This window comes from Sapajus apella, unplaced genomic scaffold (genome assembly GCF_009761245.1).
Source record: "Sapajus apella isolate SASKATOON/1434 unplaced genomic scaffold, GSC_monkey_1.0 scaffold10, whole genome shotgun sequence".
Lineage (NCBI taxonomy): Eukaryota > Metazoa > Chordata > Mammalia > Primates > Cebidae > Sapajus > Sapajus apella.
The window spans coordinates 30,107,481-30,129,981 of NW_022436950.1; positions in this window are offsets into that span (position 1 = coordinate 30,107,481).

Genomic DNA, 22,501 nt, shown 5'->3' on the forward strand with positions numbered 1-22,501 from the left:
TGTTGGTCTCATAAAATGATTTGGGAAGGATTCCCTTTTTTTGTATTGTATGGAATAGTTTCAGAAGGAATGGTACCAACTCCTCTTTGTATATCTCATAGAATTCAGCTATGAACCTGTCTGGACCTGGACTTTTTTTTGTTGATAAGCTATTAATTGCTGCCTCAACTTCAGCCCTTGTTATTAGTCTGTTCAAGCTTTCAGCTTCTTCCTGGTTTAGGCTTGGGGAGGGTGCAAGTATCCAGGAATTTATCCATTTCTTCCAGGTTTACTGGTTTATGTGCATAGAGTCATTTATAGTAATCTCTGATGGTAATTTGTATTTCTGTGGAGTCAGTGGTGATATCCCCTTTATCGTTTTTTATTGCATCTCTTTGATTTTCCTCCCTTTTCTTTTTTATTAACCTGGCTAGCAGTCTATTTTCTTGATATTTTCAAAAAGCCAGCTCCTGGGTTTATTGATTTTTTGAAGGGCTTTTTTGTGTCTCTATCTCCTTCAGTTCTGCTCTGATCTTAGTTATTTCTTGTCTTCTGCTAGCTTTTGAGTTTTTTTGATCTTGCTCCTCTAGCTTCTTCAATTTTCATGATAGGGTGTTGATTCTAAATCTTTCCTCACTTCTCTGGTGGGCATTTATTGCTATAAATTTCCCTCTAGACACTGCTTTAAATGTTTCCTAGAGATACTGGTACATTGTGTCTTCGTTCTCATTGGTTTTGAAGAGCATCTTTATTTCTGTCTTCATTTCATTGTTTCCAGTTGACATTCAGGAGCCAGTTTCCATGAAGTTGTGCGATTCTGAATTAGTTTCTTAATTCTGAGTTGTAATTTGATTGCACTGTGGTCTGAGAGACTGATTGTCATGATTTCCATTCTTTTGCATTTTCTGAGGAGTGATTTACTTCCAATTATGTGGTCAGTTTTAGAATAGGTACCATGCAGTGCTGAGAAGAACGTATATTCTGTGGATTTGGGGTGGAGATTTCCGTGGATGTCTATTAGGTCTACTTGGTCCAGATCTGAGTTCAATTCCTGGATATCCTTGTTAATTTTCTGTCTTGTTGGTCTATATAATATTTACAGTGGAGTGTTTAAGTCTTCCACTATTATTGTGTGCAAGTCTAAGTCTCTTTGTAAGTCATAAAGAACTTGCTTTGCGTACCTGGGTGCTCTTGTATTGGGTGCGTATATATTTAGGATCATTAGTGTTTCTGATGCATTGATCCTTTTACCATTATGTAATGCCCTTCTTTGTCTCTTTTGATATTTGTTGGTTTAAAGTCCATTTGATCAGAGACTAGAATTATAACTCCTGCTTTTTTTTGCTCTCCATTTGCTTGATAAATCTTCCTCCATTCCTTTATTTTTAGTCTATGTGTGTCCTTGCACATGAGATGGGTTTCCTGAATACAGCACACCAATGGATTTTGACTTTTTATCCAATTTGCCAGCCTGTGTCTTTTGATTGGGGCATTTAGTCCATTTACATTTAAGGTTAATACGGTTATGTGTAAATTTGATCCTGCCATTTTGATGCTAGCTGGATGTTTTGCCCGTTAGTTGACACATTTTCTTCATTGTGTTGATGGTCTTTACCATTTGGTACATTTTTGGAGTGGCTGGTTGTTCCTTTCCTTGTTTAATGCTTCTTTCAGGAGCAAGTCTTATAATGCAGGCCTGGTGGTGATGAAATCTCTCAGCAATTGCTTGTCCATAAAGAATTTTCTTTCTCCTTCACTTATGAAGCTTAGTTTGGCTGGATATGAAATTCTACGTTGAAAGTTCTTTTCTTTAAGGATGTTGAATATTGGCCCCCACTCTCTTCTGGCTTGTAGGGTTTCTGCTGAGAGATCTGCTGTGAGTCTGATGGGCTTCCCTTTGTGGATAACCTCACCTTTCTCTCTGCCCTTAGCATTTTTTCCTTCATTTCAACCCTGATGAATCTGATGATTATGTGCCTTGGGGTTGCTCTTCTTGAGGAATATCTTTGTGGTGGTCTCTGTGTTTCCTGGGCTTGAATATTGGCCTGCCTTGCTAAGCTTGGGAAGTTCTCCTGGATCATATCCTGAAGAGTGTTTTCCAGCTTGGATTCATTCTCTCTGTCACATTCAGGTACACCTATAAAATGTAGATTAGGTCTTTTCACATAATCCCATATTTCTTGGAGGCTTTGTTCATTTCTTTTCACTCTTTTTTCACTATTCTTGCCTTCTTGTTTTATTTCATTGAGTTGATCTTCGACTTCTGATATCCTTTCTTCTGCTTGGTCAATTCAGCTGTTGAATCTTGCTTCTGTCAATTCATTGGATTCATTCTCCATCCATCTTTGATCTCTAGCTGGTGAGGAGTTGTGATCCCTTGGAGGAGGAAAAGTGTTCTGGTTTTTGATGTTTTCATCATTTTGGTGCTGGTTTCTTCCCATCTTATTGGTCTTTGTAGTTGGTGATTTTCAGATGGGGTCTCTGAGTGGACGTCCTTTTTGTTGATTTTGAAACTATTTCTTTCTGTTTCTTAGTTTTCCTTCTAATAGTCAGGCTCCTCTGCTGCAGGACGATTGGAGGTCCACTCCAGACCCCACTCGCTTGGGGATTCCCCATGGGGGAGGCAGAACAGCAAGGGTTGCTACTGGTTTCTTCCTCTGCTATCCTCATCCCAGAAGGGTATGCCCCAGATGTTGGCCTGAGCTCTCCTTTATGAGGTGTCTGTTTGGGTATATGGGGGTTGGGGAGTTGCTTGTGGAGACAGTCTGTCCCTTATAGCAGCTCAAGTGCTATGTTGGGAGCTCTGCTGTTCCATGCAGAACTGCTGGGCAAGTACATTTAAGTCTGCTGCAACTGAACTCATAACTGCCTCTTTTCCCAAGTGCTCTGTCCTAGGAAGGTCAGCTTTATTTATAAATTCCTGTCGTGCTACTGCCATTTTTCATAGATGCCCCACCCAGCACGGAGTAGTCACAGTCTGCCAGCAGAGGCCTTGCTGAGCTGCCACAGGCTCTGCCCAGTTGCTGTGTGAACTGCCTCAGTAGTGCAGGACACCCTTCTCCTCGCTGAGCTGGATGGTCTTGGGTCCAGCTGCACTTGCTGTGAAACTCTCAATCCAGAGCATTTCAGATTGCTTGTTTTGTGGTGGTGGTACCTGCCGAGCCAGATCGCCTGGCTCCCTGTCTCAGCCCTCTCCGCTTTAGTTGAATGGGCAGCTCTGTCTCCCAGGCATTCCAGGCACCAGTCGAAACAGCCTCCCAGACTTGTGTGAGTTTCTGTGTGCCAGTGCAGCACCTGAAACTGCCACACTGAAAACTTGTGGCGCTTTCAGGCCTGGGAATCTTCTGGTCTGTGGGCAGTCAAAACTTGTTTGGAAATGCGGTAAGCACTCACCCTCTGCACTGTTCTCACTGGGAGCTGCACTCTACAGCTGTTCCTATTTAGCCATGTTGTATCTCCCCTTCTGATTTTTTAAAAGTTTGTAAATGTTCTTAATGAACATGATTTTATTTTAGCCTTTATTGTAAATTTTAGCCTTTATTATAATGTATTATTATAATAAATTTAAAATTTATTATAAATTTATTGTAAATTTTAGCCTTTTTAAATTTATTTTAGCCTTTACTATAATGTAGTATATAATTCATTACAGCCTAACATAATAAGTAAAACTTGCTACCTTTTAGGAATTCCAGTCTTAGAATAAACTCAGGCTAATTTCATTGGTTTAGCTCAGATAACAACCAACAAGTGTGATGTAAATAAATTTTATGTCTTGTCAGCCTAAATAGCAGGGAGGGAGATTCTTTTTTTAAAAAAGAAAATGATATTTATTCTGGAATAGGCATAACAATGAGAATATGCATGCCATAGTGAATTATGTGTGTGTTCAGGGAGATAATGGAAAACAAAGGTTTTTAAAGGAAAAGCAAGAAGGATTACATAATTGTTTTGAGATAATTAATTATCCTTGGCTACAAGAATCAATAACAAAGGTGGCACCCGATTATGGTTAGGCAATTGCTTGGCAGATGTTCTCACAGAAGTATTTTTGTGTACGTGTCACGTTTGTGGTGGCCTTTGTGCAAGATTGTGTTTTCTTGCAGAAGCTTTTGTGGTAATTCTTATTGTCAAGTATTTATGTAGGAGAACCCTCCCTTCATTGCCTTCTGCAGCTCTGTTTGTCAGAGTTTTTAATACAAGTGACTCCATTTTGATTCTGACAATTTTGCAGCCTCAAAGGAGATTTGTTGTCAATAGCAGACAGAGGAAATATTCTCTGAGTCCATTTACTAGGGTAGGATTCGCTGCACCCCTTCTTGTTAGCACTGCTTGCAGTGAGAGTTTATAGATTTGTGGACTTACTTATTTAGCATTTGCCACCCTTCACTGGACTGTCTTGTGCCTGTGCCCAGCACACGAGTGTTTGGAAGATAGTAGCTACTCATTAGGCATTTTTGAATAGGCAAAATAAAAAATTAGTTGATGAACTGATAAAAAGAAAAGATTAATGAATTAATTACTCTTTACACCTTTTCTGCTAGGAAGAAAAGTTTCCAGGTTGGAAATGGTCACCCATAAATGATTAAGAGAAAGATCTGAAGAGATGAATAATTAAGGAGATAACACATGGCTAGATGTGTTATCCTAGACACTGTTTCAAATGATTGCAAGTGTCTAAGAAGAGGTCTATTTTATTTCTCAGTGCTAAAATGAACTATTCCTTAAAGCAGGAGACCCCCGCTCCTGGGTCGTGAACCAGTAGCAGTCTGTGGCCTCTTAGGAACTGGGTGCATAGCAGGAGGTGAGTGGTGGCCAGGCCAGCATTACCTCCTGCACTCTGCCTCTTGTCAGGTCAGCTGCAGCATGAGATTCTCATAGAAGCAGGAATCCTGTGGTGAACTGTGCATGCAAGGGATGTAGGCCGTGTGCTCCTTATGAGAATCTGATGCCTGATGATCTGAGGTGGAATAGTTTCACCCCAAAGCCATTCCCACCCCCACCACTTGGTCCATGAAAAAATTGTTTTCCACGAAATCATTCCCTGATGCCAAAACGGTTGAAGACTACTGCTCTAAAGTTTACTCATTCTTCCAATTAATGTGGCAACTTCATTGAAGAATGACATGGAAATTCTAAATATATGTAGATATTTCTGCACCTTACTCCTACATTTTAAATTTTACCTGGCATGGAGGTTCAGGAATCCTTATTTTGTAAAAACTTCCTAGTCTGGTTTGAGAATCACCGCATACAATATGAAGCAGTGAGATGAAGATTCATTTTGCTCATATGGAAATTTTATTAACCCGACATGATTTAAAGAAATAATGAAGCATTCTTACTTCTTCACATTTGTCACAAACTGACTTCATATTTCTCATTTGGTCCATTATCCTACTGTTTAAAACAAAAAGTTTGAACCTTCCACAACCTGACTGCAATTTCCATTGATAGTAAAAACTAAGGATTCTCAAGTTAAACCTACTTTTCAGCATCAGATCCCCATCTTCACGGCAAGTGATGTCTGGGCTGCATTGCCTCATTTTCCTGAGTCCTTGGCATTGTGAGGATATCTCTGCATGGAGCTGTTTGATGAATGTCATGGTGAGGAATTTTATACAGTATTATAGCCTTGATAGACAAATAGGTGAGATTTTAGAGTTTTATACAGTTAAATCTTTTATAGCAGCTGAGAAACAGATATTTGTATATTGGTCTTATAACTTTTACTAAGAATAAAAATTGTAAGAGTTAAAGCTTCATAACTAACTTGTCATGAATAATAGCACTTACCATCCATTTACCTCATACTCAATATTCTATTGTGTTTGAAGTGTATTTTGCTCTTCACAATTTTACCTCTTTCTAAGACATTTCACTTGTATTACTTAATTTCTTCATCTAGGATTTTAATAAGTGCTATGTCTCATTCCCCTATGAGAATAAATCAATACAATAAGGAAAGAAGGAAATGTAAGTAAATCATAGCATAAGCCCAAGGCAATATAGGTCATCAGTAGGAAAATGTTTTGATCATTGGCATTATAGCATGGATGTATTCATTTTTCTTTTTGGAATTATGAAGCAATTACAAAGAAATGATGTTTTGATGAAAGAAAGTAAATATATTGTGGTTTTAAATTGCATAAATACACATTTTGGTTTATCAGTTTGCACAAATATCACTAGTAATATTCTTATTTTTCATAATCAGATGATCAAAGCCACTTTGAATTATAATGCTTGGTTGCATAGTTAATGATAATAGACTTTCTGCAATTTTGACAGAATTGAGTAGATTATGTTTTCTGTGTCTATAGAGGACATTGAGATGTATCCTGGATACATTTCTTGTCCTGCTTGGATATAATTTATGAACTTCATTATTTATACTTAAAGTATATTATTTACATTAACATTTTTACATAAATATTATATGAAATTTTATTTCTCAGTGTCATAGTTCATGTCATGCTATTATAACACAATACTTGAAATTGGATAATTTATAAGAAACGGAAACTTACTGGTTCATGGTTCTGGAAACTGGGAAGTCCAAGACTCAGTGACCACATCTGCTGAGGGCCTTTTGCTGCCTCATAGCCAAATGGAAGGCATCACATGGTGAGAGGAGAGGGCAAGAAATCAAACTCACAGCCTCTAGTCCTTTAATAATCCACATTAATCAATTCATGAGGGTGGAGACCTCATGACCTAAACATCTCCCATTAGGCCTCATCCTCTAACAGTATTGCATTGAAGATTAAGTTTCCAACACTGTTGCATTGAAGATTAAGTTTCCCACACATGAACTTTGGGGGATATGTTCAAGCCATTGCCCTTAGTATTTCTTATGTAACGGCACAGTATCCTGCTGCTAAATTGCCATTATCATCATCTCCACCAACATCATCAAATAAAAAAGAGTGGAATACTAGTAAGTAAAGTTTCCAGTTTAATTTTGATTTCATTCTTTTTCACTAGCAAATAATATCATGTTTGTGAATATTAAATAAGTAATAGCAATTTGCCAAATTAAAGGAGTATATTTTTCCCAGTAGCAGAAAACAGTGAATTAAATTTATGAATAATGAATAAATTTTATGTTCTATTTATTTAAAATGATTGAAGTCAAAACAAAGGTAACCTAGTTAGATCGATTGGAACTGTATCCAGGTCAGTTACTTACGTTAGATTTTGAAATAAATTTCTCTATCAAAATAAAAAGTAGTTCTTTATCCATTCTTATTTCAAATGATTTTGAAAAATTTATCAACCTCCTTTTTAAAACTGAAGTTATATGAATTACAACAAGCTAGAATAGATAATATGACTAGAGATAGATTTTCTAGACATATTACTTAATTCAGCATGCAAGATTCGTGTTTTTGGGATCCCACTAGACATAGTGACATACATGCTCAGATGCAGTTATATCTTCAGAACAGAACATGTTCCTGGAGCAAACCACACTTTTACAGTTGCCATCCTTTTTGCCTAGTAGCCTTTCAACTTGATGAACATGTTTTCAATATCTGCCTGTAATCTCAGGGTTGTTCAAGAATGACTCTTTGGTAACTGGATGCATGGCTGGATGATCTAGAGCCCAGCAACCTATGAGGCACCATAGGTTGAGACCTCTTGCTAAATAAGATATGCTCTGTGTTAGATGGTGATTGAAGAATGTATTCTGATCTCTTTCTTGGAATATCTTGGTTTCTTGAAAGGGCAATAGAAATAGGAAAGTGTAAACATAAATAATGGCAGGAGAAATGGACAAGGAACAGGTTTATAAGTAGAGTGGAGTCACTAGGCTGACCAACAAGAGAGAGCTGGCTTCTGAGGGAACAGTGCAATGCCCATTTCCAGAACTTTTTTTGGTTTATCCAGGTTGCTATTGGTTCTTATATGGTTACAACTGGTCTTTTATTTTTTCTATAGGCTCAGAAAGCTTGCTGAGTTTTGTTACTTTCTGGCATACAGGTAATACATTCTTATCAGGTGACTATGGGATGACCTGTGCCTTGTAACATAAAGAATCCTACCATAATGTTTATGGAGTAAAAAAAAAAAAATGAAAGAAATAAACGAATGCTATGCTGTGATCATACACATTCTAACAGTGGGTTAACCTCACACCATACTATTAATGTTTAGCCTATACTGTTCTAACATTGTCAGTCAGCAATGAGTACATGTTTTTGCCAAAATTAAATGAGCAGTTTTGAATGCTACTGGTTGAAATATCAGTCTTCTTTATGATAGTTGATATTTAACTTTTTTAAATATTAAAAAGAAACTACTGGGTAATCTGAAGAAAGGATTTTATTACATATTATATTAAAATAGTTATTATTTGAAATAAAATACTTTCAAATTATTTCTTAAAAATTTAAATAAACGAGGTAGACAAATATGTCATTTTCTTTATGGGCTCTTGCTGCTGGAGATGAAATATTTTTGCAAACCTTCAGCGTATTTGTATTTAAAAATTTATGTTATCACATGGATTAATAAACAGAAGCACAAGTAGGATGTGAAATTGGTTTTGAAAGTCCCTATAAGGCTTTAGCTATTGTTTTCTGGACTGACATTCAAACCCTTACAGATAATTAAGTAACAGAAATAGTGCAATAAAATCCATATCTGAGACATTCATAAACATTGTGGCTCCTCTCAGTGACACAGTGTGCAGTAACTATAACTCCTATTATTTTGCACACTGCCTTAGCTGTATTCACGTTCAGTAAATGTAGTCTCCATTGCTTCCATTTTTATAAATTCCCATCCTTATTCTAATTTCTGCCTTTTTGTATGACTGAAATGTAGAATATGACTACCTACTGGTTTCAGGGCTCTAATGGCATGCCAGGGATTTGAGATAAATCATATCTCTATGTACAAAGAAGCAGAAATTCAGAATAAAATAAAGAATCCTTCCAATTATTCATATGTATCTGGTCTTCTAGAGAAACATACTTAAAAAGATCTTGACCTCTAGCAGAATTTAGATCTGTTTTTAATAAAATATAACAGTTATATTTTAATTTTTAAATAAATCCAATTTAGAAGATATAGTACTGTATAGATAAAAGTAGTTAATGGAGGTCATATAAAAATTTCTATGCTTTTGCTATTTTTTTTACCACTCTGTGGATTTCAAACCAGTTTGCAAATCTGACTTTAATTCACAAACTCAGACCTGAGCCTCACATGTTATGTTGGGCAAAAGCAAAAGAAACAAATTCTTCGTACAAATATATTAAGGTTAGAAATACAGTGAAATTTTTTATATAAGTTCAAGAATTTCTTATAAACATTGAGAACATTTTTAAATGGAGGGACATGAGAAGACAGTTAATTATTAGCATTATCATAAGAATTTAAAAATATTTTTTTTTGCATATTCTTTCTTTTAATTCCTGAACACATGGAGTAGTATACTTAGATAGGTTAAGATTACGGAAATGTATGCATAACCAGAATCCTGACTGTTTCAGTATGTGTAGATTTCTTTTGATTGACCTAAGAAGTTGTCCAATACTTAACTAGTGAAAAATGATGTCTCACATGCAAAGAATATTTACAATGGGAAATTTATATTTGCTCTCATAGTATTTTAAAATGTTGCTACTTTCTTTCAAATATTTATAATGCCTGCAGTGCGTCCTTGAGATGTGTGTTCTCTGATATTCTGTTTGGATTCTGCCAAGTAGTTTAATATTGTTGTTGTTATTATTTATTGAGGAAAGAACACTTAACATGTGTTATGGCCTAAACATGTTCCGCCAAAATTCTTAGGCTGAAATCTTAATTTCCAAAGTGATAGTATTAGGAAGTGATAAGTCATCAGAGGGAAGACTTATGAATGAGATTAGTGCCCTAATAAAAGCAGCCTGAGAAAGACCTTTCACCCTTTTTATCAAGTGAGGACACAGTGAGATAGTGTTCTCCATGAACCGGAAAATTGGCCCTCTTCAGACACTGAATCTGCTGTTGCCTTGACCTGTCATTTCTCCAGAAAAGTTGTCATCGCTCTTTCATTTTTGAAGGGCAGTTTGATTGGTTTTACATTTAAATCTTTAATCCATCTTGAGTTAATTTTTGTAAAAGGTATAAGGTAGGGGTCCAGTTTCAATTTTCTGCATATGGCCAGCCAGTTTTCCCAACAACATTTGTTAAATAGGGAATCCTTTGCCCATTGCTTGTTTTTCTCAGGTTTGTCAAAGATCAGGTGGTTGTAGATGTGTGGGGTTATTTCTGAGGCCTCTGTTCTGTTCCATTGGTCTACATACTGTTTTGGCACCAGTACTATGCTATGTTGGTTACCGTAGCCTTGTAGTATAGTTTGAAGTCAGGTAGCATGATGCCTCCAGCTTTGTTCTTTTTCCTTAGGATTTTCTTGGCTATAAGGGGTCTTTTTTGGTTTCATGTGAAATTTAACATAGGTTTTTCTAATTCTGTGAAGAAAGTCAATGGTAGCTTGATGGGGATAACATTGAATCTATAAATTAATTTGGACGGTATGGCCATTTTCACAATACTGATTCTTCCTATCCATGAGTATAAAATGTTTTTCCATTTGTTTGTGTCCTCTCTTATTTCCTTGAGCAGTGGTTTGTAGGTTTCCTTGAAGAGGTCCTTCACATCCCCTGTAAGTTGTATTCCTAGGTATTTTTTTTTCTTTGTAGCAATTGTGAACTGGAATTCACTCATGATTTGACTCTGTTATTGGCGTACGGGAATGGCAATGATGTAGACTTAGTTATAAGTAATATAAATATTGATGAAAAGCTAAAAAGAAATTAATTTATTAGTCTATTTTGTAATTTAATGATGTTAAAATGTTATTGTCACCTATACCCTCCTGCATTCCCAAAAGCTGGGTTAAAGAGCTATCAGTTAATGTAATCTACTTACCTAAGTATATTAAAGTTATTTAATATAGGTTTAGCATTTGTAGTAAATATGATTGTTATATTTGTTGATATATGCATGTCTGAAAATGCCTGGCAATAAGTATTCTCTCCAAATATTTATTGTTTATTATTATCATATAAAATATACCATCTACCCTTCATTCAGAAAAAATAAGAAATATGAGTTAAGATGACAAGAAGATCTCAGGGATATTGCAGCATCACTGTATTCTGGACTTTTTCCCTCATAGTTCTCCATAACAATAAAGAAGGTAAAGCACACGAATTCCCAAGATAAGAATGCAATTTGTTCAAATCTAAGGGTTGTCTGATTTTTAAAATTCAGTGTATGGCTCAAAACAATTATATCAGTTGATAATAGATTAGGTATCATTAAATGACCTAAAACCGAAATGGGTGATTTATTATTTTATCAGTCAAAGTCCCAGCAGGAATAATAACCCGATAGCTTCCATAAAAAGACATCCAGGATGAAACTACTTACTGAAGGTTACTGAAGGTCGGTTGCAACTGAGTAAGTCATTGGGCTACCCAGAGACTAGGAATAGCAGTAATCTTCTAGCAGTTAAGAGACCAGCAGAGAAAACAGTCTTTTCAGAAACCAGGGAGAGCAGGAGCTGTCCAGCAGACAAGTAGGATTAGAGGAATGCAACTGTAGCCAGAGTAACTGCATCAGAGAAGCGAGAGAATAGAAGGAAATGCCCCAAGCTCTCTCTTCTCCTATTCTCTTGCCTCTGGCTACTATCAGTGGAACCTACAGTAATTGGAAGCCAAGCAGGAAGAGAGCCCAACTGAAACAATTTGGAGGGGTCAGCTTCCCATGTTACAGAGCAGGGTATGGAGAAGAGGGGAATTAATACTGGGAATGAAAGGGATTATACAAATTGAGAAAAAGCAATATAATATAAACCAGTTAGAATACTATAAGAATCGGGAATTATTATTGGTTTTCGACTTAAATTAGAAAGAAATTTTCTTCATCTTTCTTCCTTCCTTATTCATTAATTTATTTACTGTTTACTGAAGACCTGTGTGCAAGTTGGTAGATTTCTATCTCATGCCATTGGACAGACTGCTTGAGCAGAGGAGGCTTTAAATTTGTTTAACATAGGCAGGAAAATCGATCCTGTTATATGCAATATCTGCACACAGGTTGGGGGATTATTCAATCAACAAACATTTATTAGAATTTCATTGTCTTATAAAATTATATATATATGTGTGTATGTGAAAACAATGTATATATTATGTCTGTGTAAAAACAATAAAATTAAAAAGCCATGGTCCTTGAAACTATGTTGCTTATAATCTATATAACATCCTTTTAGAGTGTGTATAAATGCACTTTTATTAGTGATTAAGATAATATGATTTGAAAGAAAATTGCATTTATGAGACTACAAAAACCAATCATCCATTTAATTTACCAAAATGCTGCAAGAAATGAGTCAGCACATTATATTGTGGAGCTATTTCCATGACTGAAGAACACCATGAATGGTTGTTTTGATATAAAGGCTACAAAAATTAATCTTAAGATTTTGACAAATTAGTCTCGGATGTATTTTCTTAAATGAGTTTTTCTGATTTTTAATTGAACTAGACTTGCAAAATTAATAATATGATTAAGTCCAGGTCATTAATCTCTCAAACACTGTTAATTGTTAAACATAGTGTAGTATTAGGTTGAAAGGTACAGAATTGCCATCTTCCACTCGGGGCATTTTAAACTTTAGGTTTTCTGAGATACTCATTTGAAATTTGTTTATATTTAGTCACGGCTGCCCTCTGTTCTGTTTTCTGACATGTTGCCCACTTAATCTTATGTTTATATACTCATTTTACTAAGTGTCTGATTTGGTTTTGGAGGCTGGAAGTTATAATTTTTATATCTATAATCACTGCATGGTGGTTGAATGTTAAAAGTCTTTGAAAAAAATCACACAGGTAAAATATTTATAAAAGCTGAAAAGTTTGTTGTTAACCAGAGCACTATTTTCAGATGTTAAGCCACCAAGAACAAAACTTAAACACAAATAAAAATAATATATTGAAGTATAACACTGCTAAATTTAAACTGGTTTGATTAAAAATTGAAAAACATAAATGGTATGATGATGTTAGTATAATAAGCATCATACAGAATGTAAAATATTTTATTTTACACAATTCTACATGTCATATAATTCAGAATACTTTGCAGCTACTATGGACACAAACTTCATATCATAACTTAATACTAAGAATAAATTTAAAATTTATATTTAACAATAATTTAAAAATCATCTTCATTCATATGATTTGGTTTCTTTTCATCAGTGTTTCTTTTAGGAGGGTATATCTCATAATGCCTAACACAGCATGTTCTTTATGGTTTCTACTGAGGTTGTACAAACTTGAACTTTAGAGTCATTTGACTTTGAGTGAAATGATTTTTCTTAGGCTCCCAGTCAGAGTCCATTTCTTATCTACTCCTACCAGGAAACTATTTTAGTTCCTTTGTAAAGTAAAATAAGTGGAGTATAAATAACTTTGTCATTGCCTTACTTGATTGCAGAGATGCCCACACTAGAGTAGAATAAAGGAAAACCTAAGAGCCTTCAACATTTTGAGAAAACAAAGTTGCAGAATGACACAGATTTACTCTGTGGAGTGAAATCTTGAGAATTCATAAAGAGTTTTTTTATATTTTATAGCTAAAATATTGAATAAATGTAAAGAAAAATTTGCCTTTCAGTGTTGTAAATATTTCACTCCTCAAGAGTCAATAAATGCTTATTGTGTAATTAGATAACCTTTTTTCACTTCAAAGAAAAATCACTAGGTGAATGACTACAATAAGAAAAGTATTGACATTTTTTTGAAATGGTATTGTGTCTCAGTATCAATGTCTAGTATTTCTTTTTCTCTTTGCATTTATCATTTCCTTCTCAAGATAAATACTTGTATATGTAGGCATGTTTGGGTTCATAACAGTGCTCAGTAAGAAAATTTACCATAGAAAATTGGCCACAGAATCTCAGAGAATTAAATTTTACCTTTTAATGTGGTTTTGTTGTATGAACTAGTTAAGTCTTTTGGAACCTGAATAGGAAAAAACACTTTATTCCAAAATCAAATAGCCCGGGGAAAACTAATACACAAAAAGAACCCTATTGTGATGTATTGCAAAGACATGAAAAACCCTTAAGTTTATCTGCTGACAATGCAGGAACATCTTGTTTCAGGAACATCTTGAAAAATATATCACTGCATTTTTCCTACTGGGTAAAAGTGTCATCTACAAATCTTGGCAAGTTGAAAAAATAGCCATAACTACTCAATGTGGTTAAGTGAAAGTTAAGCACTACTATTCTTTAAAAGCACTCAATTGTTCTTTCTTTAGTTTTTCATTTCTAGAATGACCTTTAGAAAAGGAGGGAGTGGTTTATATGAGCATAAGACTTATTAGTAAAAAGAAACCACAGAATTTTCTTACAAAAATAGTCTTTAAAATGAGTATTGCTATATGTAAAAGATGACTGCTTTCCATGTGTCACTTAAAATAAATGTTCAATTGGCAAACTGACTTTTTCATTGTTACAGTAAAAAAGTTATAATGTCCATGTTTACATGTAGAGATTGATAAATAATGCAGACTTTTCACAACTCTTTACTTGGAGTCCCAGTTAATTTGTGCAAGTTTCAAGCACAGATGGGACAGCGTTGGTTGTGGCTTAAGAAGAATAAATCAGAAGATTAAAGTTCTAAAAAAAAACATGGAAGAATATCTACACAGAAGAGTTGGGCATCAAAATTGTAGATGTTTACATTTACAAGTAGGTGTAGAAATTTGTTTCTCATGAATCTATGTGTTTAACCTTTGATCTTCAAAAAATTATACTTCCTACTTATTAGTCAACTCTGAAGTACAGACTCTCAAAGTATTATGTTAACACAAGGAGAAGAATTCACCTCAGAAGAAGGAGGAAAAAGTTTCCACTACGTTATAGGAACTATCAAGAATACTGCAGTGGCAATGGAGGTATCCAGGTTCTATCATCAGGACTGATTAGGCAGTTGGCATGACCCACAGAGGGCAAGGAAAAGCAGGGTCGTGCAATGGCCCACCTGAAAGCCACATGGGGCAAGGGGAGCTCTACCCTCAGCCAAGGGAGGCGGTGAGTGATTGTGCTACCCAGCCTGGGAAATTGTGCTTTTTCCATGGATCTGTGCAACCTGTGGATCACTCGTGAGCCCACACCACCCAGGCCTTGTGTCCCAACCACAGAGCTGCACAGATTCTCAACAGCCACTAGGCTGGAGACTGCCTAAGATTACCAAGTTCTGGAGGGAAGTTCGGCCATCATCACTACAGTTGCCTGCTGCGTAAATGACAGAGCTCCCCAGGGAAGGGGCAGTAGCCATCACTGCAGCTGCCTGCTACCTGAGACGACTGACTTCCCTGGGGGAGGGAGGAGCATCATCACTGTGGCTGCCTGCTGCCTAAGACATCTGAGCTTCCTGGGGGAGTGGTGGCAGCCATCACTAGAGCTGCCTGCTATCTAAGACAACTGAGTTCCCCAGGGGAAAGGGCAGCAGCCATCACTGCAGCTCCAGTCCACTGTTTTTCCCCCATTGGTGCCAGAGAAACTGGATGGTTTGGACCCAAGAGGTCTTACCAGCAGCACAGCACACCACTTGTGGCAGATTGTGGCCAGACTGCCTCTTTAGGCCAGATGCTGACCCATCCCTATCCCTCTTCACTTGGTGGGGCCTCCCTGCAAGAACTTCAGCAACTCCAGCTGGGATTTAGGGACAAAACTCTGATCTCCCTATCCCTGATCCCCTAGATGGAGGGGATGCCATGGTCTCTGAAAACCAGAAAACTTAGTTTTTCTACTTGCTGGCTCAGAAGAATGTGGGCAGCCCAGACAAGTGGCTTTTCCTCCAGTGCAGCACACCCCCTCCACCAAGGGGCAGCCAGAGTGCTTCATTAAGTGGGTCCTGGATCCCATGCCCCCTAACTGGGTAAGACCCTTTAACAGGGGTTGCCAGACACCTTATATTGGCGCATTCCTGCTGGCATCAGGTCCGTGCTTCTCAAGGACATAAATTCTAGAGGAAGGAGCAGGTACCCATTTTTGCTGATCTTCAGCCTCCTCAGGTAACATCTTATGATTCTTAGTAGAGTGTTGCCAAAGGAGACTAACATTTGAGTCAGTGGACTGGGAAAGGCAGACCCACCCTTAATCTGGGTGGGTACCATCTATTCAGCTTCCAGCACAGCCATAATATAAAGCAGGCAGAAAAGTGTGTAAAGGCTAGACTGGGTTAACCTCCTAGACTGCATCTCTGTCCTATGCTGGATGCTTCACGCCCTCAAACATTGGACTCCACATTCTTCAGCTTTGGGACTCAGACTGGCTCTTTTTGCTCCTCAGCTTTCATATGGCCTATTGTGGGACCTTGTGGTCCTGTGAGGAGTGAATACTACTTAATAAACTCATAGACATGTACACACACACACAAACACACACACCCCTCCTATTAGTTCTGTCCCTCTAGAGAACCCTGACTAATACACATCTCCAGGTCCAGGAGAGAACTGGGTGAATAAGGCCTAAGGTGAACCCCCCAAAAACCACAGCAGCCCTAGAGATGTGGAGCCTGACTTTTAAAAGAAAACAAAAACCCCATCCAAAGGTCAGCAACCTCAAAGATTAAAACTGGACAAACTCAAGAAGATGAATAATCAATGAAAAAAATGCTGGAAACTCAAAGGGCCAGAGTGCCTATTCTCCTCCAAATGATCACAACACCTCTCCAGCATGGGCATAGGTGGATGCTAAGGCCAAGATGGATGAATTGACAGAAGTAAACTTCAGAAGGTAGGTAATAACAAACTTCACTGAGCTAAAGGAGCATGTTCTAACCCAATGAAAAGAAGTTAAGAACAATGACAGAAAGTTACTGGAGCTGTTAACTAGAATAACCAGTTTAGAGAGGAACATAAATAACCTGATAGAGCTGAAAAACACAGCATGAGAACTTGGTGATGAAAATACAAGTATCAGTAGTCAAATTAATCAAGCAGATGAAAGAATATCAGAGTTTGAAGACTATCTTGCTGAAACAGGGCAGGCAGATAAAATTTGAGAGAAAAGAATAAAAAGGAATGAACAAAACATCCAAGAACTATGGGACTATGTAAAAAGACTGAACCTATGACTGATTGGAGTACCTGAAAGAGACAGGAAGAATGAAACCTAGTTGGAAAACATACTTTAGGATGTCATCCAGGAGAACATCCCCAACCTAGCAAGACAGGCCAACATTCAAATTCAGGAGATACTGAGAACCTCAGTAAGATACTCCATGAGATCAACACCAAGACACATAATTATCAGATTCTCCAAGGTCAAAATGAAGGAAAAAATGTTAAGGCAGCCAGAGAGAAAGCCCAGGTCACCTACAAAGTGAAACCCATTAGACTAATAGTGGACCTCTCAACAGAAATCCTAGAAGCCTTGAGAGTGGAGGCCAATATGCAACATTCTTAAAGAAAAGAATTTTATATCTGACCAAACTAAGCATCATAAATGAGGGAGAAATAAAATCATTTTTAGACAAGCAAATTCTGAGGAAATTTGTTACTACCAGGCCTGTCTTGCAAGAGCTCCTAAAGGAAGCACTAAATATGTAAAGAAAAAACTGGTACCAGCCACTTCAAAAACACACTGAGGTACAAAGACCAATGACACTATGAAGAAACTGCCTCAACTAGTCTGAAAAATAACCAGCTAAAATTATGATGAGAGGGTCAAATCACACATAACAATATTAACCCTAAATGTAAATGGGCTAAACCCTCCAATTAGAAGACCCAGACTGGCAAACTGGATAAAGGATTAAAACCCATCAGTGTTTAAGAGACCCATCTGATATGAAAAGACACATAGACTCAAAATAAAGGGATGGAGGAAATTTTACCAAGCAAATGGAAAGCAGAAAAAAGCAGGGGTTGCACTCCTAGTTTCTAATAAAATAGACTTTAAACCAACAAAGATTTTTTTTTAAAAAAGACAAAGATTGGCATTACATACTGGTAAAGGGATCCATTCAACAAGAAGAGCTAGCAATCCTAAATATATATGCACCCAATACAGGAGCACCAAAATTCATAAAAGAAGTTCTTAAAGACCTACAAAGAGATTCCCACACAATAATAGTTTGAGACTTTAACACCCCACTGTCAATATTAGACAGATCATCAAGACAAAAAATTAGCAAGGATATTCAGGACTTGAACTCATTTCTACATCAAGTGGACCTGACAGACATCTACAGAACTCTTCACCTCAAAACAATGGAATATATATTCTTCTCAGTGCCACATGGCACTCACTCTAAAATCAATTACATAATTGGAAGTAGAAGATTCCTTGGCAAATACAAAAGAACTGAAATCATAACAGATAGTCTCTCATACAACAGGGCAATTAAATTAGAACTCAAGATTAAGAAACTCACTCAAAACCCACAGAACTACATGGAAATTGAAATAACCTGCTCCTGAATGACTCCTGGGTAAATATGAAATTAAGGCAGAAACCAAGAAGTTCTTTGAAACCAATGAGAATGAAGTAACAATGTATCAGAATCTCTGGGATGCAACTAAAGCAGTGTTAGGAGGGAAATTTATAGCACAGAATACCCACATCAGAAAGCTAGAAAGATCTCAAATTGATACCCTAATATCACAACTAAAAGAACTAGAGAAACATGCACTAAAAAATCCAAAAGCTAGCAGAAGACAAGAAATAAGTAAGATCAGAGCAGAACTGAAGGAGCTAGAGACATTAAAAAAAAAAAAAAAAAAAAACCTTCAAAAAAATCATTGAATCCCAGGAACTTTTTTTTTTAAAATTAATAAAATAGACCACCAACTAGTCTAATTAAGAAGAAAAGAGGGAAGAATCAAATAGATACAATAGAATATGATAAAGGGGATATCACCACTGACTTCACAGAAGTACAAACAACCATCAGAGAATACTATAAATACCTCTACAAAAATAAACTAGAAAATCTAGAATAAATGGATAAATTCCTGGACACATACACCCTACTAAGACTAAACTAGGAAGGAGCCGAATCCCTGAATAGGCCAATAACAACTTCTGAAATTGAAGCAACAATAAAAGCCTACCAACCAAAAAAAAAAAAAAAAAATTCCAGGATCGGATGGATTTACAGCCAAATTATACCAGAGTTACAAAGAGGAGGTGGTACCATTCTTTCTGAAAATATTCTAAACAATTGAAAAGGAAGGAATCCTCCAAAACTCAGTTTGTGAGGCCAGCATCATCATGCTACCAAAACCTGGCAGATACAACAAAAAGGAAAACTTCAGGCCGATATCTCTGAGGAGCATCAATGCAAAAATCTCAGTAAAATACTGGCAAACGGAATCCAACAGCATATCAAAAAACTTATTCACCATGATTAAGTCAGCTTCATCCTTGGGATGCAACACTGATTTAACATACACAAATCAGTAAATGTAATTCATCACATAAACAGAAGTAAAGACAAAACCCACATGATTATCTCAATAGATGCAGAAAAGACCTTTGGTAAAATCCAACATCCTTCATGTTAAAAACTCTCACTAGGTATTGGTGGAATATATCTCAAAATAATAAAAGCCATTTATGACAAACCCACAGCCAATATCATACTGAATGGGCAAAAGCTCAAAGCATTTTGCTTGAAAACTTGCACAAGACAAGGATGACCTCTCTCACCACTTGTATTCAACATAGTATTAGAAGTTATGGACAGGACAATCAGGCAAGAGAAAGAAATAAAGGGTATTCAAATAGGAATAGGGGAAGCCAAATTGTCTGTTTGCAGTTGACATGATTCTATATTTAGAAAACCCCATTATCTCAGCCAAAACTCCTTAAGCTGATAGGCAATTTGAGCAAAGTATCAGGATACAAAATCAATGTACAAAAATCACAAGCATTCCTGTACACTAACAATAGACAAGCAGAGAGCCAAATTGTGAATGAACTCCCATTTACAATTGCCACAAAGGGAATAAAACACCTAGGAATACAGCTAACAAAGAAAGTCAAGGACTTCTTCAAGGAGAACTACAAACCATTGTTCAAGGAAATAAGAGAGGACACAGCAGATGAAAAACATTCCATTCTCATGGATAAGAAGAATCAATATCATGAAAATAGCCATACTGCCCAAAGTAGTTTATAGATTCAGTTCTATTCCCATCAAACTACCATCGATATCCTTCATATAATTAGAAAAAAAAATGACTTTAAATTTCATATGGATTCAAAGACCTCATCTAGCCGAGACAATCCTAAGCAAAAAGAACAAAGCTGGAGGCATCACACTACCTGACTTCAAACAATACTGCAAGGCTGCAGTAATCAAAACGGCATAGTACTTGTGCCAAAACAGACATATAGACCAATGGAACAGAGCAGAGACTCCAGAAATAACACCACACATCTACAGCCCTCTGCTTTTCAACAAATCTGAGAAAAATACGTAATGAGAAAGGATCTCCTATTCAATAAATGGTGCTGAGAAAACTGGCTAGCCATAGGCAGAAAATTGAAACTGGACCCCTTCCTCATACCTTATACAAAAATTAACTCAAGTTGGATTAAAGACTTAAATGTAAAACCCCAAACTATAAAAATCCTAGAAGAAAACCTAGGTAATGCAATTCAGGATAGAGGCATGGGCAAAGACTTCATGATGAAAATACCCAAAATAATTGCAACAAAAGCCAAAATTGACAAATAGGATCTAATTAAATTAAAGAGCTTCTGTACAGCAAAAGTAACTATCATCAGCGTGAACAGTCAACCTACAGAATGGGAGAAAATTTTTGCAATCTACCCATCTGACAAAGGTCTAATATCCAGAATTTACAAGGAAGTTAAAGAAATTTGTAACAAAAAACAACCCCATCAAAAATGGGCAAAGGATTTGAACAGATGCTTTTCAAAAGAAGACATTTATGCAGCCAACAAACATCAAAAAATAAAGCTCAGCATCACTGATTATTGGGGAAATTAAAATCAAAACCGCAACGAGATACCATCTCATGCCAATCAGAATGGTGATTCTTAAAAAGTCTAGAAATAATAGATGCTGGTGAGGCTGTGGAGAAGTAGGAATGCTTTCACACTGTTGATGGCAATGTGAATTATTTCAACCATTATGGAACCAGCATGACAATTCCTCAAGGATCTAGACCCAGGAATACCATTTGACCCAGCAATCCTGTTGGGAAAGTCTTCAAAGGAGAAAAGATTTACAGAGTGCCTACATAAATTGGTTATGAGTAACATAAACAAGGAACAACAAACTGTGGAAGGCTGCAGGAGGCATCTGAAGAGGAAGGCCTCTTCATGCCTCATGTTCCAGTGCAGGGTGACCTCGGCTCTGTTACTGCAAACATCGTGCTCAAGGACGTAAAACCCCTTCTTAGCACTATGATGTAGCTAGATTTGTAGGCTCCTTCTAAGTCCCGAGTTCCACCACCTGCACATAGATAATAAGTTAAAGATAACCACATGTTCTTGTTTTGTGAAACTCCCAAACTGCTACTGTTATCAATCCTTAGGATGCCACACCAATTCTGGCTCACTGATTCACTTCCGGCTCACTGATTCACTCCAACATCATGTCACCCACTCCCCACCATCACTCTATCCCTACCTTATAGATCAAAGTGATTGTAATCAATAAATAGTATGGCTGATCAGAGCTCGGGGCCTTCACCATCACCTCCAGGGTAATAAAGTGATGGCCCCCTGGTCCCCCTTTTCCCTTAATCTGTCTTTTTCTCATTCCTTTGTTGTCACCGAACTTGGAGTACCCATGGGTGATGTAGGGCTGGCTCCCTACACAACCCCATTACTCAGTATGTACTCAAAGGAATATAAATCATTCTACTATAAAGACACATGCACACGTATGTTTATTGCAGCACTATTTACAATAACAAAGTCATGAAACCCAACCCAAATGCCCATCAGTGATAGACTGGATAAAAAATACCTGGTACATATACACCATGGAATACTATGCAGCCATAAAAAGAATGAGATTATGTCCTTTGTAGGAGCATGGATGAAGCTGGAAGCCATCATCCTTAGAAAACTAACAGAGGAACAGAGAACCAGCACCACATGTTCTGACTCATAAATGGGAGTTGAACAATGAGAACATATGGACACAGGAAGGGGAACGATACCCACTACGACCTGCTGGGGAATGGGGAGCAAAGGGAAGGAACTTAGAGGACAGATCAATAGTTGCAGCAAACCATCACGCTACATGTATACCTATGTAACAAACCTGTACATTCTGCACACGTATCCTGGAACTTAAAGTAAAAAAAAAAAGGGGGGGGATATTCAAATAGGAAGAGAGGCAGTCAAATTTTCTCTATTTTCAGATGACATAACCCTGTATCTAGAAAACCCCATCATCTCAGCCCCAAATCTCCTTAATCTATCTGATAAGCAACTTCCGCAAAGTCTCAGACTACA